The 16248-nt window shown below is 49.7% G+C and overlaps 1 protein-coding gene and 1 long non-coding RNA gene across 2 annotated transcripts in view; one reads left to right on the top strand and one right to left on the bottom strand.

The window, feature by feature from the left end:
• The window catches only part of NRBP2 (nuclear receptor binding protein 2), a 141305-nt gene extending 140915 nt beyond the window's left edge, over nucleotides 1–390 (bottom strand). The window contains exon 1 of the mRNA XM_089662727.1: nucleotides 242–390. The gene's annotated coding sequence lies outside the window, so the exon portion shown is untranslated. The remainder of the gene's footprint in view (nucleotides 1–241) is intronic.
• Nucleotides 57–11972, top strand: LOC149435365 (uncharacterized). The gene is made up of 2 exons (XR_016308503.1): nucleotides 57–222; nucleotides 11632–11972. It is a non-coding gene; the product is annotated as an uncharacterized LOC149435365 (long non-coding RNA).
• Nucleotides 11973–16248: the final 4276 nt, after the last annotated feature.

Below are 16248 nucleotides of genomic sequence, written 5' to 3'. Positions count from 1 at the left end.
TCTGTATATTGCAGCTCCACCTCGTGCCTCCCCCTGCAACTCCCATAACCCAGCATACACCTTCCCCTCCACACACAGAGCCCAGCAGAGACACATCACAGCCTGTCTGTATGGCCAACCTGTCGCCTACGGGGTGCTAATGAGTCCTCCGAGGCCGCCGAGTGCCAATGCCTGGCCAGGGCAGCTGCTTGGAGATTGTTAAAGCGTATTGAAACAACAAAGGTAACGTATCGCAGCTTACCAGTCCTTCGAAGTGGCGGCTGCGTTACTTTTCTTTTTTAGGCGTCTTTTTGTTTTTCTCTTTATTTCCACCTGGTGATCCTGCCAGTAACACACTTCCTATCCGAGGCTGGCACAAGGCTCGCTTGTTTGACAGTCTCAGAAAAAACAGGGCAGGACTACAGACACCTCCCCCTTTTCTTCTTTTATCTGTAACAAAGAAGGGCGTGGTTCTGCAGCCCTCAAAGATAACTTGAAACAATGTAACTGATAAGAGTCCAGCACAGGAAGCCGTCCGCTCACAAGGTTTCTGAGAGATCAACAAGTTTGATTTTTTCTTTGCACAGCAGATAGAGCAACGCTCATTGAAATACACTGCCCATGAAAATTAAAGGAAGGCTTTGTAATCAGAGTCTAGCATCAAGTCAATGACACTTCTGGGATATGGATCTGGTCAGGTAAGTAGCAGAGGGGGTTGGTCATCAGTTTCAGCTGCTTTGGTGTTCATGAAATTAACAACAGGTGCACTAATGAGACGACCCCCAAAACAGGAATGGTTTTACAGGTGGAGGCCACTGACATTCTTTCCCTACTGATCTTTTCTGACTGTTTTTCACTAGTTTTGCATTTGGCTAGGGTCAGTGTCACTACTGGTACCTGGACCCTACAGAGGTTGCACAGGAAGTCCAACTCCTCCAGGATGGCACATCAATACATGCCATTGCCAGAAGGTTTGCTGTGTCTCCCAGCGCAGTCTCAAGAGCATGGAGGAGATTCCAGGAGACAAGAGCACGGAGGAGATTCCAGATGACAGGAAGTTACTCTAGGAGGGCTGGACAGGGCTGTAGAAGGTCCTTAACCCATCACCAGGACCAGTATCTGCTCCTTTGTGCAAGGAGGAACAGGATGAGCCCTGCCAGAGCCCTACAAAATGTCCTCCAGCAGGCCACTGGTGTGAATGTCTCTCACCAAACAATCAGACTTCATGAGGGTGGTCTGAGGGCCCGACGTCCTCTAGCGGGCCCTGTGCTCACTGCCCAGCACCCTAGAGCTCGATGGGCATTTGCCATTGAACACCAGATTTGGCAAGTCCACCACTGGTGCCTTGTGCTTTTCACAGATGAGAGCAGGTTCCCCCTGAGCACATGTGACAGACGTGAAAGGGTCTGGAGAAGCCGTGGAGAACGTTCTGCTGCCTGTAACATGCTTCAGTATGACCGTATTGGTGGGGGGTCAGTGATGGTCTGGGGAGGGCATATCCATGGAGGGACGCACAGACCTCTACAGGCTAGACAATGGTACCCTGACTGCCATTAGGTATGGGGATGAAATCCTTGGACCCGTTGTCAGACCCTACGCTGGTGCAGTGGGTCCTGGGTTCCTCCTGGTGCAGTGGGTCCTGGGTTCCTCCTGGTGCAGTGGGTTCTGGGTTTCTCCTGGTGCAGTGGGTCCTGGGTTCCTCCTGGTGCAGTGGGTCCTTGGCTCCTCTTGGTGCAGTGGGTTCTGAGTTCCTCCTGGTGCAGGACAATGACCGGCCTCATGTGGGGAGAGTATGCAGGCAGTTCCTGGAAGATGAAGGAATTGATACCATTGAATGGCCCACGCTCACCTGACCTAAATCCAGTAGAACCCCTCTGGGATGTCATGTTTCAGTCCATTCGATGTCGCCACGTTGCACCTCAGACTGTCCAGGAGCTCAGTGATGCCCTGGTCCAAATCTGGGAAGAAATCCCCCAGGACACCATCCATGGTCTCATTAGGAGCCACCCCCGACATTGTCAGGCATGCATACAAGCACGTGGGGGCCATACAATCTACTGAGGACCATTCTGAGTTGCTGCAATGACATTTCAGCCAAATGGACTCGCCTGCTGTATAATTTTTTTCACTTTGATTTTCGGGGTTTCTTTGAATTCAGTCCTCTGTAGGTCGATCATTTTCATTTCCATCCAACAATGGGGCGCCCTTACGTTCCTAACACATCACCCCGTCCATGTCAGTATAGAGATCCAGCAGGAGATTTCTCCCAATTGAGATCTGATGGGTTTTCAAGGTCTTCCTTTCATTTTTTTGAGCCGTGTATTTAACAGAATGAAAGGGAGCAAAGAAGAGAAGATCTTAGTGTGTCGTAACCCAGAAACAAAAATGTTATATTTTGCAGCTTGCAGTCCCTTGATGTGATGGCTGCAATTTTAGGAGGTGTGTCTCCTCTATTTTTACCAGATAATCCCAGGAATAACACACTTCCTGTGCTTGGGTGGCTACACTCACCTGTCCAGTGAATCTATGGAGGGAAGAGGTCAGCCTCTGATCTCCCTACCTCCAGTATAGATCTCTCTCCCAGTACAGTTCCTGCCCCATGCGAATCTCCCCCAGTACAGATCTCCACCCAGCACATCCTCCCTCCCCTCAAGAATAGATTCCTTCCCCTCCCCTCCTACAGTACAGATCTCCCCCAGTCCATTCTCCCCAGTATAGATTCCCTCCCCTGCAACAGTACAGTAAATTCCCCCCCCCCAGTAGATTCCCTACTCTCACACAATACAAATCTCCAGCCCAACATGTCTCCCCCCTCCTCCAGTACATTTCCCCCCCCCCCCCCTCAGCAGAGATTTCTTCCCCTTGCAAAGTACAGATCTCCCCCAACACTTCTCCCCAGTAATATAGATTGCCTTGCCTCCCACAGTACAGATCTCCCCCAGCATATCCCCTCATATCCCCTCCCCCCTATAGATTCCCTCCCCTCACACAGTACAGATCTCCCCCCCGAGTATAGATTCCTCTCCCCTCCAACAGTGCAGATCTCTCCTAGTTCATTCCCCCTCCAGTAGATTCTCTCCTCCCACACAGTACAAATCTCCCACCCAACATGCCCCCCCTCCATAGAGTCCCTCTTCTCCCACAGTACAGTCCCCCCCCCCCTTCCCCGGTACATTCTCCTCCCCCCCACCACCAGTAAAGATTCTCTCCCCTCACTCTAGTTATACCATTCCTCATTGTATAGTAGATTTTCTCCTCTCCCCCAGTGCATTCCCCTCCAGTATAGATGACCACCTCTCCCCCAGTATATTCCCCCCAGTATAGATGACCACCTCTCCCCCAGTGCATTCCCCCCAGTATAGATGACCACCTCTCCCCCAGTACATTCCCCTCCAGTATAGATGACCACCTCTCCCCCAGTGCATTCCCCCCAGTATAGATGACCACCTCTCCCCCAGTACATTCCCCCAGTATAGATGACCACCTCTCCCCCAGTACATTCCCCTCCAGTATAGATGACCACCTCTCCCCCAGTACATTCCCCTCCAGTATAGATGACCACCTCTCCCCCAGTACATTCCCCTCCAGTATAGATGACCACCTCTGCCCCAGTGCATTCCCCCCAGTATAGATGACCACCTCTCCCCCAGTACATTCCCCTCCAGTATAGATGACCACCTCTCCCCCAGTACATTCCCCCCAGTATAGATGACCACCTCTCCCCCAGTACATTCCCCTCCAGTATAGATGACCACCTCTCCCCCAGTGCATTCCCCTCCAGTATAGATGACCACCTCTCCCCCGGTACATTCCCCCCAGTATAGATGACCACCTCTCCCCCAGTACATTCCCCTCCAGTATAGATGACCACCTCTCCCCCAGTACATTCCCCCCAGTATAGATGACCACCTCTCCCCCAGTACATTCCCCCCAGTATAGCTGACCACCTCTCCCCCAATACATTCCCCCCAGTATAGATCACCACCTCTCCCCCAGTACATTCCCCTCCAGTATAGATGACCACCTCTCCCCCAGTACATTCCCCTCCAGTATAGATGACTACCTCTCCCCCAGTACATTCCCCTCCAGTATAGATGACCACCTCTCCCCCAGTATAGATGATCACCTCTCCCCCAGTACATTCCCCCCAGTATAGATGACCACCTCTCCCCCAGTACATTGCCCCCAGTATAGGTGACCACCTCTCCCCCAGTACCAGTAAAGATTCTCTCCCCTCACTCTAGTTATACCATTCCTCATTGTATAGTAGATTCTCTCCTCTCCCCCAGTACATTCCCCCCCAGTATAGATGACCACCTCTCCCCCAGTACATTCCCCCCAGTATAGCTGACCACCTCTCCCCCAATACATTCCCCCCAGTATAGATCACCACCTCTCCCCCAGTACATTCCCCTCCAGTATAGATGACCACCTCTCCCCCAGTACATTCCCCTCCAGTATAGATGACTACCTCTCCCCCAGTACATTCCCCCCAGTATAGATCACCACCTCTCCCCCAGTACATTCCCCCCAGTATAGATGACTACCTCTCCCCCAGTACATTCCCCCCAGTATAGATGACCACCTCTCCCCCAGTACATTCCCCTCCAGTATAGATGACCTCCTCTCCCCCAGTACATTCCCCCCAGTATAGATGACCACCTCTCCCCCAGTACATTCCCCCCAGTATAGATGACCACCTCTCCACCAGTACATTACCTCCCCAGAATAGATGACCGCCTCTCCCACAGTACATTACCTCCCCAGAATAGTTGACCACCTCTCCCCCAGTACATTCCCCCCAGTATAGATGACCACCTCTCCCCCAGTACATTCCCCCCAGTATAGATGACCACCTCTCCCCCAGCACATTACCTCCCCAGAATAGATGACCACCCCTCCTCCAGTACATTCCCCCCAGTATAGATGACCACCCCTCCCCCACTACATTCCCCCCAGTATAGATGACCACCTCTCCCCCAGTACATTCCCCTCCAGTATAGATGACCACCTCTCCCCCAGTATAGATGACCACCTCTCCCCCAGTACATTCCCCCCAGTATAGGTGACCACCTCTCCCCCAGTACATTACCTCCAGTATAGATGACCACCTCTCCCCCAGTACATTCCCCTCCAGTATAGATGACTACCTCTCCCCCAGTACATTCCCCTCCAGTATAGATGACCACCTCTCCCCCAGTATAGATGATCAGCTCTCCCCCAGTACATTCCCCCCAGTATAGATGACCACCTCTCCCCCAGTACATTGCCCCCAGTATAGGTGACCACCTCTCCCCCAGTACATTACCTCCCCAGAAAAGATGACCGCCTCTCCCCCAGTACATTACCTCCCCAGAATAGATGACCGCCTCTCCCCCAGTACATTCCCCCCAGTATAGATGACCACCTCTCCCCCAGTACATTCCCCCCAGTATAGATGACCACCTCTCCCCCAGTACATTCCCCTCCAGTATAGATGACCACCTCTCCCCCAGTACATTCCCCTCCAGTATAGATGACCACCTCTCCCCCAGTACATTCCCACCAGTATAGATCACCACCTCTCCCCCAGTACATTCCCCCCAGTATAGATGACCACCTCTCCCCCAGTACATTCCCCTCCAGTATAGATGACCTCCTCTCCCCCAGTACATTCCCCCCAGTATAGATGACCACCTCTCCCCCAGTACATTCCCCCCAGTATAGATGACCACCTCTCCACCAGTACATTACCTCCGCAGAATAGATGACCGCCTCTCCCACAGTACATTACCTCCCCAGAATAGTTGACCACCTCTCCCCCAGTACATTCCCCGCAGTATAGATGACCACCTCTCCCCCAGTACATTCCCCCCAGTATAGATGACCACCTCTCCCCCAGCACATTACCTCCCCAGAATAGATGACCACCCCTCCTCCAGTACATTCCCCCCAGTATAGATGACCACCCCTCCCCCACTACATTCCCCCCAGTATAGATGACCACCTCTCCCCCAGTACATTCCCCTCCAGTATAGATGACCACCTCTCCCCCAGTATAGATGACCACCTCTCCCCCAGTACATTCCCCCCAGTATAGGTGACCACCTCTCCCCCAGTACATTACCTCCAGTATAGATGACCACCTCTCCCCCAGTACATTCCCCTCCAGTATAGATGACTACCTCTCCCCCAGTACATTCCCCTCCAGTATAGATGACCACCTCTCCCCCAGTATAGATGATCAGCTCTCCCCCAGTACATTCCCCCCAGTATAGATGACCACCTCTCCCCCAGTACATTGCCCCCAGTATAGGTGACCACCTCTCCCCCAAGTACATTACCTCCCCAGAAAAGATGACCGCCTCTCCCCCAGTACATTACCTCCCCAGAATAGATGACCGCCTCTCCCCCAGTACATTCCCCCCAGTATAGATGACCACCTCTCCCCCAGTACATTCCCCCCAGTATAGATGACCACCTCTCCCCCAGTACATTCCCCTCCAGTATAGATGACCACCTCTCCCCCAGTACATTCCCCTCCAGTATAGATGACCACCTCTCCCCCAGTACATTCCCCCCAGTATAGATCACCACCTCTCCCCCAGTACATTCCCCCCAGTATAGATCACCACCTCTCCCCCAGTACATTCCCCCCAGTATAGATCACCACCTCTCCCCCAGTACATTCCCCTCAGTATAGATGACCACCTCTCCCCCAGTACATTCCCCCCAGTATAGATGACCACCTCTCCCCCAGTGCATTCCCTCCAGTATAGATGACCACCTCTCCCCCAGTACATTCCCCCCAGTATAGATCACCACCTCTCCCCCAGTACATTCCCCCCAGTATAGATGACTACCTCTCCCCCAGTACATTCCCCCCAGTATAGATGACCACCTCTCCCCCAGTACATTCCCCTCCAGTACAGATGACCTCCTCTCCCCCAGTACATTCCCCCCAGTATAGATGACCACCTCTCCCCCAGTACATTCCCCCCAGTATAGATGACCACCTCTCCACCAGTACATTACCTCCCCAGAATAGATGACCGCCTCTCCCACAGTACATTACCTCCCCAGAATAGTTGACCACCTCTCCCCCAGTACATTCCCCCCAGTATAGATGACCACCTCTCCCCCAGTACATTCCCCCCAGTATAGATGACCACCTCTCCCCCAGCACATTACCTTCCCAGAATAGATGACCACCCCTCCCCCAGTACATTCCCCCCAGTATAGATGACCACCCCTCCCCCACTACATTCCCCCAGTATAGATAACCACCTCTCCCCCAGTACATTCCCCTCCAGTATAGATGACCACCTCTCCCCCAGTATAGATGACCACCTCTCCCCCAGTACATTCCCCCCAGTATAGGTGACCACCTCTCCCCCAGTACATTACCTCCCCAGAATAGATTCTTTCCCTTCCCAAAGTATAGATCCCATCTAGTATAGTTTCCCTCTCACAGTACAGATCCACTCTTAGTATAGCTTTACCCTATACAGATCTCCCCCCATGTATAAATCTACCCCTGCATACCCCGTTCCAGTACAGATTCCTGCCCCCCACCAGTAAGGTTCATTGCCTCTGCAGCTCACTCCCCCCCCCCCCCAATGAAATCCACTCACCAAACCAGACATTTCAGAGTAAGGAGAAGGCAATATAATGTGGCCATAGCTGAAAGGGGATAAAGAGAGCCTCCCTTCCTCTGAACCACCAATGCCTGAGTTCTCTACAGCCACTGTCAGAAAAATCTGCCAATGATGCTCGGGAGGGGGTATTTGGACCGACTTATTCCACCCCTTATCTATGCCTCTGTATCCATTACATGGGAGGTGAAGGGGTTAGTGCGTAAGGAAGGCAACATTGCACTTTAAATTGATTTCACAGGAAGTGAGGACTTTCCATTTTTGGCAGGATCAGCAGGTATTCTGTACTTGCTGAACATGTTCTGAACCTGAAAAAAAAGAAAACAAATGCAGTTACTGCATCTGAGGACTTGGATTCTGCAATATGTAACATTTTAGTTCTTGGGTTCAGTTCTTTATTAACCCCAGTGACTCCAAAGAATTCAGTCTATAGTTGGGGAGAGCGATCGGCCCACGACGGGGAGGGGGGCGTGAAAATCATCTGATAGTCTGATGAATAAGTGATTCATTTTCTTCTCCCATTCACCTCTACTGAGGGGATTAATCACTAATTCTCTGCACTGGCGGGATAGGCAATGTTGGAGATTAGAACTGCTGGATGGAGGGGGGGGTTAACTCCTTGCTGATGAAAGCCTCATTGGCAATACATTGAGTCCAGCAAGGGGTGAATGGAGTTGTAAAATTAATTGCTAAAGTCTCATGTTAATGTCATTTTCAATCATTTTGCATCTCTGCAGCTTTCAATAAAATAGTTCCTGGTGATTCATTGTTCTGGTATAGGGTGACAACGCTCTGTTGCTGTCTCCCAGTTGTGCTCCTGTGTTGTCACCCGTCACATGGGCTTCCCACGGAGTGAAGCTAAGAAAAGCATTTGCTGTGCTCCAGGCCATGTTGCCATAAACAGTTCCAGACATGTCTGACCAATTCTATACAAATTCCTATTTTTATCACCCAATCCTTCCTGTTTCTGTTCCCAGACTCGGCGAGGACAAGGACTTACTAACAAAGGGTTAAAATCCCACAGTGTATTCCCAACCCAATCTGCAGCACAGAACAATCACAGGAAATGTATTGCTCAACTGCAATTTCTTATTAAACCCTGCTACGATTGCTGCCATGTTAAAGGAGACGGCTAGAGACTGCTGCCATGTTACAGGAGACGGCTAGAGACTGCTGCCATGTTGCAGGAGACGGCTTGAGACTGCTGCCATGTTACAGGAGACGGCTGGAGAATGCTGCCATGTTAAAGGAGACGGCTTGAGACTGCTGCCATGTTACAGGAGACGGCTGGAGAATGCTGCCATGTTGCAGGAGACGGCTAGAGACTGCTGCCATGTTGCAGGAGACGGCTAGAGACTGCTGCCATGTTAAAGGAGACGGCTAGAGACTGCTGCCATGTTGCAGGAGACGGCTAGAGACTGCTGCCATGTTATAGGAGATGGCTAGAGACTGCTGCCATGTTGCAGGAGACGGCTAGAGACTGCTGCCATGTTGCAGGAGACGGCTAGAGACTGCTGCCATGTTGCAGGAGACGGCTAGAGACTGCTGCCATGTTGCAGGAGACGGCTAGAGACTGCTGCCATGTTGCAGGGGACGACTAGAGACTGCTGCCATGTTACAGGGGACAGCTAGAGACTGCTGCCATGTTAAAGGAGACGGCTAGAGACTGCTGCCATGTTAAAGGAGACGGCTAGAGACTGCTGTCATGTTACAGGAAACGGCAAGAGACTGCTGCCATGTTAAAGGAGACGGCTAGAGACTGCTGCCATGTTGCAGGAGACGACTAGAGACTGCTGCCATGTTGCAGGAGACGGCTAGAGACTGCTGCCATGTTGCAGAAGACGGCTAGAGACTGCTGCCATGTTGCAGGAGACGGCTAGAGACTGCTGCCATGTTACAGGAGACGGCTAGAGACTGCTGCCATGTTGCAGGAGACGGCTAGAGACTGCTGCCATGTTGCAGGAGACGGCTGGAGACTGCTGTCATGTTGCAGGAGGCGGCTGGAGACTGCTGTCATGTTGCAGGAGGCGGCTAGAGACTGCTGCCATATTACAGGAGATGGCTAGAGACTGCTGTCATGTTGCAGGAGACGGCTGGAGACTGCTGTCATGTTGCAGGAGACGGCTGGAGACTGCTGTCATGTTGCAGGCGATGGCTAGAGACTGCTGCCATGTTAAAGGAGATGGCAAGAGACTGCTGCCATGTTGCGGGAGACGGCTAGAGACTGCTGCCATGTTGTGGGAGACGGCTAGAGACTGCTGCCATGTTAAAGGAGACGGCTAGAGACTGCTGTCCTGTTGCAGAAGACGGCTAGAGAATGCTGCCATGTTTCAGGAGACGGTTAGAGAATGCTGCCATGTTGCAGGAGACGGCTAGAGACTGCTGTCCTGTTGCAGGAGACGGCTAGAGCCTGCTGCCATGTTACAGGAGACGGCTGGAGAATGCTGCCATATTGCAGGAGACGGCTGGAGAATGCTGTCATGTTGCAGGAGACGGCTAGAGACTGCTGCCATGTTGCAGGAGACGGCTAGAGTCTGCTGCCATGTTGCAGGAGACGGCTAGAGACTGCTGCCATGTTGCAGGAGACGGCTAGAGACTGCTGCCATGTTGCAGGAGACTGCTAGAGACTGCTGCCATGTTGCAGGAGATGGCTAGAGATTGCTGCCATGTTGCAGGAGACGGCTAGAGATTGCTGTCCTGTTGCAGGAGATGGCTAGAGTATGCTGCCATGATGCAGGAGACGGCAAGAGACTGCTGCCATGATGCAGGAGACGGCAAGAGACTGCTGCCATGTTGCAGGAGACGGCTAGAGACTGCTGTCATGTTACAGGAGACGGCTAGAGACTGCTGTCATGTTACAGGAGACGGCTAGAGTCTGCTCCCATGTTGCAGGAGACGGTTAGAGACTGCTGTCATGTTACAGGAGACGGCTGGAGACTGCTGCCATGTTGCCGGAGACGGCTAGAGACTGCTGCCATGGCTTTAGAACAAACCGTCAAACACCAAAAACAGCAGCTGTAAAAAACATCCGTTGTGCATGAGGGCTAGTTTGCTACAATGTTACAGGAGACCCCCAAAAGCTGCTGGCATGTTGTAGGACCCCACTAGAGACTGCTGCCATGTTACATGAGACTGCTGGGTTAGGAGGAGTGATGTTCTTTAATTTATTTTATTTCAGGTACTTATATAGCGCCATCAATTTACGCAGCACTTTACATATATATTGTACATTCACATCAGTCCCTAACCCTCAAGGGGCGTACAATCTAAGGTCCCTAACCCTCAAGGGGTGTACAAGCTAAGGTCCCTAACCCTCAAGGGGCGTACAATCTAAGGTCCCTAACCCTCAAGGGGTGTACAATCTAAGGTCCCTAACCCTCAAGGGGCGTACAATCTAAGGTCCCTAACCCTCAAGGGGTGTACAATCTAAGGTCCCTAACCCTCAAGGGGCGTATAATCTAAGGTCCCTAACTCTTAAGGGGCGTACAATCTAAGGTCCCTAACCCTCAAGGGGCGTACAATCTAAGGTCCCTAACCCTCAAGGGGTGTACAATCTAAGGTCCCTAACCCTCAAGGGGCGTATAATCTAAGGTCCCTAACTCTTAAGGGGCGTACAATCTAAGGTCCCTAACCCTCAAGGGGCGTACAATCTAAGGTCCCTAACCCTCAAGGGGCGTCCAATCTAAGGTCCCTAACTCACATTCATACATACACATACTAGAGACAATTTAGACAGGAGCCAATTCACCTACCAGCATGTCTTCAGAGTGTGGGAGGAAACTGGAGTACCCGGAGGAAAACCATGCAGGCACAGGGGGAATATGCAAACTCCAGGCAGGTGGTGCCATGGTTGGGATTTGATCTGACAACCCCAGTGCTACCTGGCGGAAGTGCTAACCACTTAGCCGCTGTGCTGCCCCCATTTAATTAACTTTCCTTTTGGATAACGGTTCAATGATTTGTATCTTCATCACCTTGGATGAGGTTATTACTATTATTTCTGTGTTATCTCTTTCAGCTGGGAACATTTCCCCCGGGACACTCCGATAATCCGAATGTAATTCCCAGCAAATGAGTTCAGAGCCGTGCGGTCAGACCGCGTCTGGTAATTACCGAGAAAACACGGCGAGATCTTCCCGGCCTCCCTCCACCTCCACCCAGAAATGTCTGAGATATGGAACGCACATTCTGTGTATGAGCACCTGAGACATAATGTATACATGAATATATATATATATATATAGAAATGTATCAATTAAGGTATTAATATATGTCTGTAAGAATGTGCATGTATATATGAAGGTATATATAAATGTGTAAACGAATGCAAAAGTAAAAATAAATGTGTATATATAAATATATATGCAGTATGTAAAAATTAATTTATATATGAATATATAAATGCATAAGTAAATGTGTATATAGGAGTTTATATATATGAATGTATAAATGTTTGTATGTGTGTGTATAATATATATATATACACACACACATACACTATATTGCCAAAAGTATTGGGCCTGGCTCGCAGTCTCTACTCTAATTCATCCCAAAGGTGTTCTATGGGGTTGAGGTCAGGACTCTGTGCAGGACAGTCAAGTTCCTCCACCCCAAACTGGCTCCTCCATGTCTTTATGGACCTTGATTGTGCACTGGTGTAGTCATGTTGGAACAGGAAGGGGCCATCCCCAAACTCCTCCCACAAAGTTGGGAGCACGAAATTGTCCAAAATGTCGCCTTAAGAGTTCTCTTCACTGAAACTAGGGGGCCAAGCCCAACCCCTGAGGAACAACCCCACACTGTAATCCCCCCTCCACCAAACTTTACACTTGGCACAATGCAGTCAGGCAAGTACCGTTCTCCTGGCAACCGCCAAACCCAGACACATCCATTGGATTGCCAGACAGAGAAGCGTGATTGGTCACTCCAGAGAAAACGTCTCCTCTGCTCTAGAGTCCAGTGGCGGCGTGCTTTACACCACGGCATCCGACGCTTTGCATTGCACTTGGTGATGGAAGGCTTGGATGCAGCTGCTCGGCCATGGAAACCCATTCCATGAAGCTCTCTATGCACTGTTGTTGGGCTCATCTGAAGGTCACACCAAGTTTGGAGGTCTTTAGCTATTGACTCTGCAGACAGTTGGCGACTTCTGCGCACTGTGCGCTTCAGCATGCGCTGACCCCGCCCTGTCATGTGACGTGGCCTACCACTTATACTTAAATATCACAACACTTAAACCTATAATAACCCAGAAAAGTGATATACCTTCACCCTTGAAGGCCAGTAAAACCATATATGTGTAACTTTTCTATGAACAAATAAATCAAATCAAACCCAAAAATTATATAAAATTAAAAATCAAATATAAAATATAGAAAATAATGTCCAAAAGTCCCACCGTGTCCAAAAAACAAAAATAAATAAAAATAAAAGTAAAAATAAAACAAAAAAAGTCCCAAAAAAATAATCCTCACAAGTGTAAACTCAAAACACTTAAACTTTTTCTTCTTCTTGCATCACCACAAACCTTCTTAATACCCGCAGATCCTGATATTCATGCACCCTATAGAAGAATCAGCAGGGCAGATTAACCACTCAGGGTTACAATCTCCTCTCATTAAATTTCTCCAACGATTAGGGTCACCTCCTCCACTTTCCTCTCCTGTCAGCAGCTCAGTGATCTCTCTGGTGACTTCTAGAATCTTCTTCTTCTTTCTCTCTTCTATCAGGGAGGGAGGTGGAGGCAATGTGATGTCATATGATCTCCAGACTTCACAGGAGGAAAACTCTACATCTCCTCTGCTGCCACTTTCAACAATTTCTCCTCTCTGATTCCTCCCACATGGAACTTCCTGTCTGTACCTGAGATCTCTTCCTGTCTGTCACTTGGTGGCTGAGTGGCTGTTGTTCCCAGTTGCTTCCACTTTGTTATAATCCCACTAACAGTTGAGCGTGGAATATTTAGTAGCCAGGAAATGTCACGGATGGACTTATTGCCCAGGTGGCCACCTATCACGGGACCACGCTTGGAGTCACTGAGCTCCTGAGAGCGACCCATTCTTTCACCAATGTTTGTAGAAGCCGTCTGCATGCCTAGGGGCTTGATTGTATACACCTGTGTCCATGGAGGGGATTGGAACACCTGAATCACATGATATGGAGGGGATTGGAACACCTGAATCACATGATTGGGAGGGGATTGGAATACCTGAATCACATGATATGGAGGGGATTTGAACACCAGAATCACATGATATGGAGGGGATTGGAACACCTGAATCACAGGATTTGGAGGGCGGACCCAATACCTTTGGCAATAAAGTGTATATATATATTACCGGAAGGATATATATGAATATATAAATAAATGTATAAGTCCGTGTACAGAGTGTATATATAATTGAACACATCAGTCAGTGAGCACAACAAACATCTTCCTGACCTGATGTGTCTCATAGATAATGAGCAGAAAAGGCATCAGCTGGACAATAAAAGCCTCTGTGAGGCCACCCTGCACCATCTGCCTCGCATGTTCTAAATGAGTCTGACTCTGGAGCCATGTGAGGGATATTTATTATTTATTACTTGGCAGCAAGAGATTTAAATGACAAATCCACTCAAAAATGATATTGTAGTTACTGGTGGAGTTTGTTGAGTCTGGTTACCCAATGGTTTCTTCTGTCCCTTGGAGACTCCAATAAGGAGATGTCTTCATCATGATTCCAGATCTTGACTGCTTTTTGACCTTGTGCTATTCCAGCTCCTCTTCTTTTATTCTCCACTGTATACATTTAGCAGGGATGGTAAGAACCCCTCATAATGGGCACAGCAGGTGTGCATACCTGAGAACTCAGCACAGGGATGGTGGGAACCCCTCATAATGGGCACAGTGGGTATACAGACCCCAGTAGGCAGCACAGGGAGGGTGGGAACCCCTCATAATGGGCATAGCAGATGTACAGACCTGGGAACTCAGCACAGGCATGTTAGGAACCCCTCATAATGGGCACAGTGGGTGTACAGACCCCAATACACAGCACAGGGAGGGTGGGAACCCCTCATAATGGGCACAGCGGGGGGGGCACAGAGATGGTGTGACTCAGGGGCGGACTGACTATTCGGGCACTCAGGCACTGCCCGAGGGCCCAGGGTCAGTAGGCGGCCCCATGAGATGCCCCTAGTACCTTTCATAGGCTTTTTCGGGTGTGGTTTCAGTGTGGGTGGGGACACAGGGGCCCCATGATCCCTTATTGCCCAGGGGCCCCATAAGATCTCAGTCCGCCCCTGGTGTGACTCCCTCATAATAGACATAGCAGGTGTGCAGACCTGAGAACTCAGCACAGGGATGGTAAGAACCCCTCATAATGGGCAAAGCAGGTGTACAGACCCGGGAACTCAGCACAGACATGGTGGGTACCCCTCATAATGGGCACAGCAGGTGTACAGACCCTGGTACGCAGCACAGGGAGGGTGGGAACCCCTCATAATGGGCACAGCAGGTGTACAGACCCGGGAACTCAGCAAAGGGATGGTGGGAACTCCTTATAATTTGCACAGCGGGTCTTTAGGGTGGTCACTTCTCAGATGTTTCTCCATATTCTGCTCCACTCAGAGCTGAGAAAGAATTTAGTGATCTTCTATGCCCACACACACACAGGGCTTTACATTATCCATACAAATAATTTTGATACAATGATGTCACAATCTGATGACAAATAAATTAATACATTTAACAAATGAATTAAGCTGCAGCAGATCCCTTCGAGTTTCACATCCCTGGTCAACTGAGCTGGAAAATTTAGCCCGTTCCCCATTGTTTTCTATCAGGAAAGCTGAAGGTATTCTTGAACTGACAACAGGTTTGATAACAGATTAACAAATATCCAGAAGACTTTCCAAAGAAACCTGCCAGATGAAGTGGCCCATGTACCTGGGTGTGTAGAGTATGCATTATGGAAAGTGATATTAGAGGGACGGTGGAATACACATGGCAGACTTCCTGGGAGCGTCTCAGGTTCCAGCAAAACACTCATAAATGGTTACAAAAAATTTCTGAACCAACAGCCAAACATAAAAAATTTAAATTTCTGTTGATGGGGAGTTGGAGGTGAATTTGATCACACAGGCAGACTTGTATTGTCCATGTAGATCTGTACATTGAGCTGAATCTGGATTTAGGTTGTCACCCCTCCTGGAAGAACAGGCATTCCATCCAACCTGTCATCTCTGTCCTCTTCCGTCTTTACATTCTGCTTATGGAAGAAGGCCCCATTGGGAAGAAGTTCATATTAGGAATAGTTCATTATTCCATTTTTTCCTGGTAGTATATACAGTTTTAGTGGGAGGGGTTGGGTGGTGGCAAAGTGGGGAAGACCTTGTGTTAGGAGGAAGATCCTGTTTCTGTGGTTGGGCAAAAAAAATTTGGCCACCAAGTAAGCTACATAGGGGAGGAGTGGAGAAGACCTTATGTGAGGAAGAAGGACCTCTTTCTCCAGTTGGGTTAAGAACTTCTACACCATCATGTAAACTACCTATTTGCAAGCATTTTTAATTCAGGGAAGAAGCAGAGAAAGACCCATGTTAGGAAGATGGTCCCATTTTTCTCATTGGGCTAAGAAAATCTGACCCATCATGT

The sequence above is a fragment of the Staurois parvus genome, unplaced genomic scaffold, assembly GCF_062004578.1.
Source record: "Staurois parvus isolate SC_StPar_1 unplaced genomic scaffold, SC_StPar_1.0 ptg001528l, whole genome shotgun sequence".
Taxonomy (NCBI): Eukaryota; Metazoa; Chordata; class Amphibia; order Anura; family Ranidae; genus Staurois; species Staurois parvus.
The sequence above is the reverse complement of the archived record's forward strand: the minus strand, read 5'-3'. Positions and strand labels throughout refer to the sequence as shown.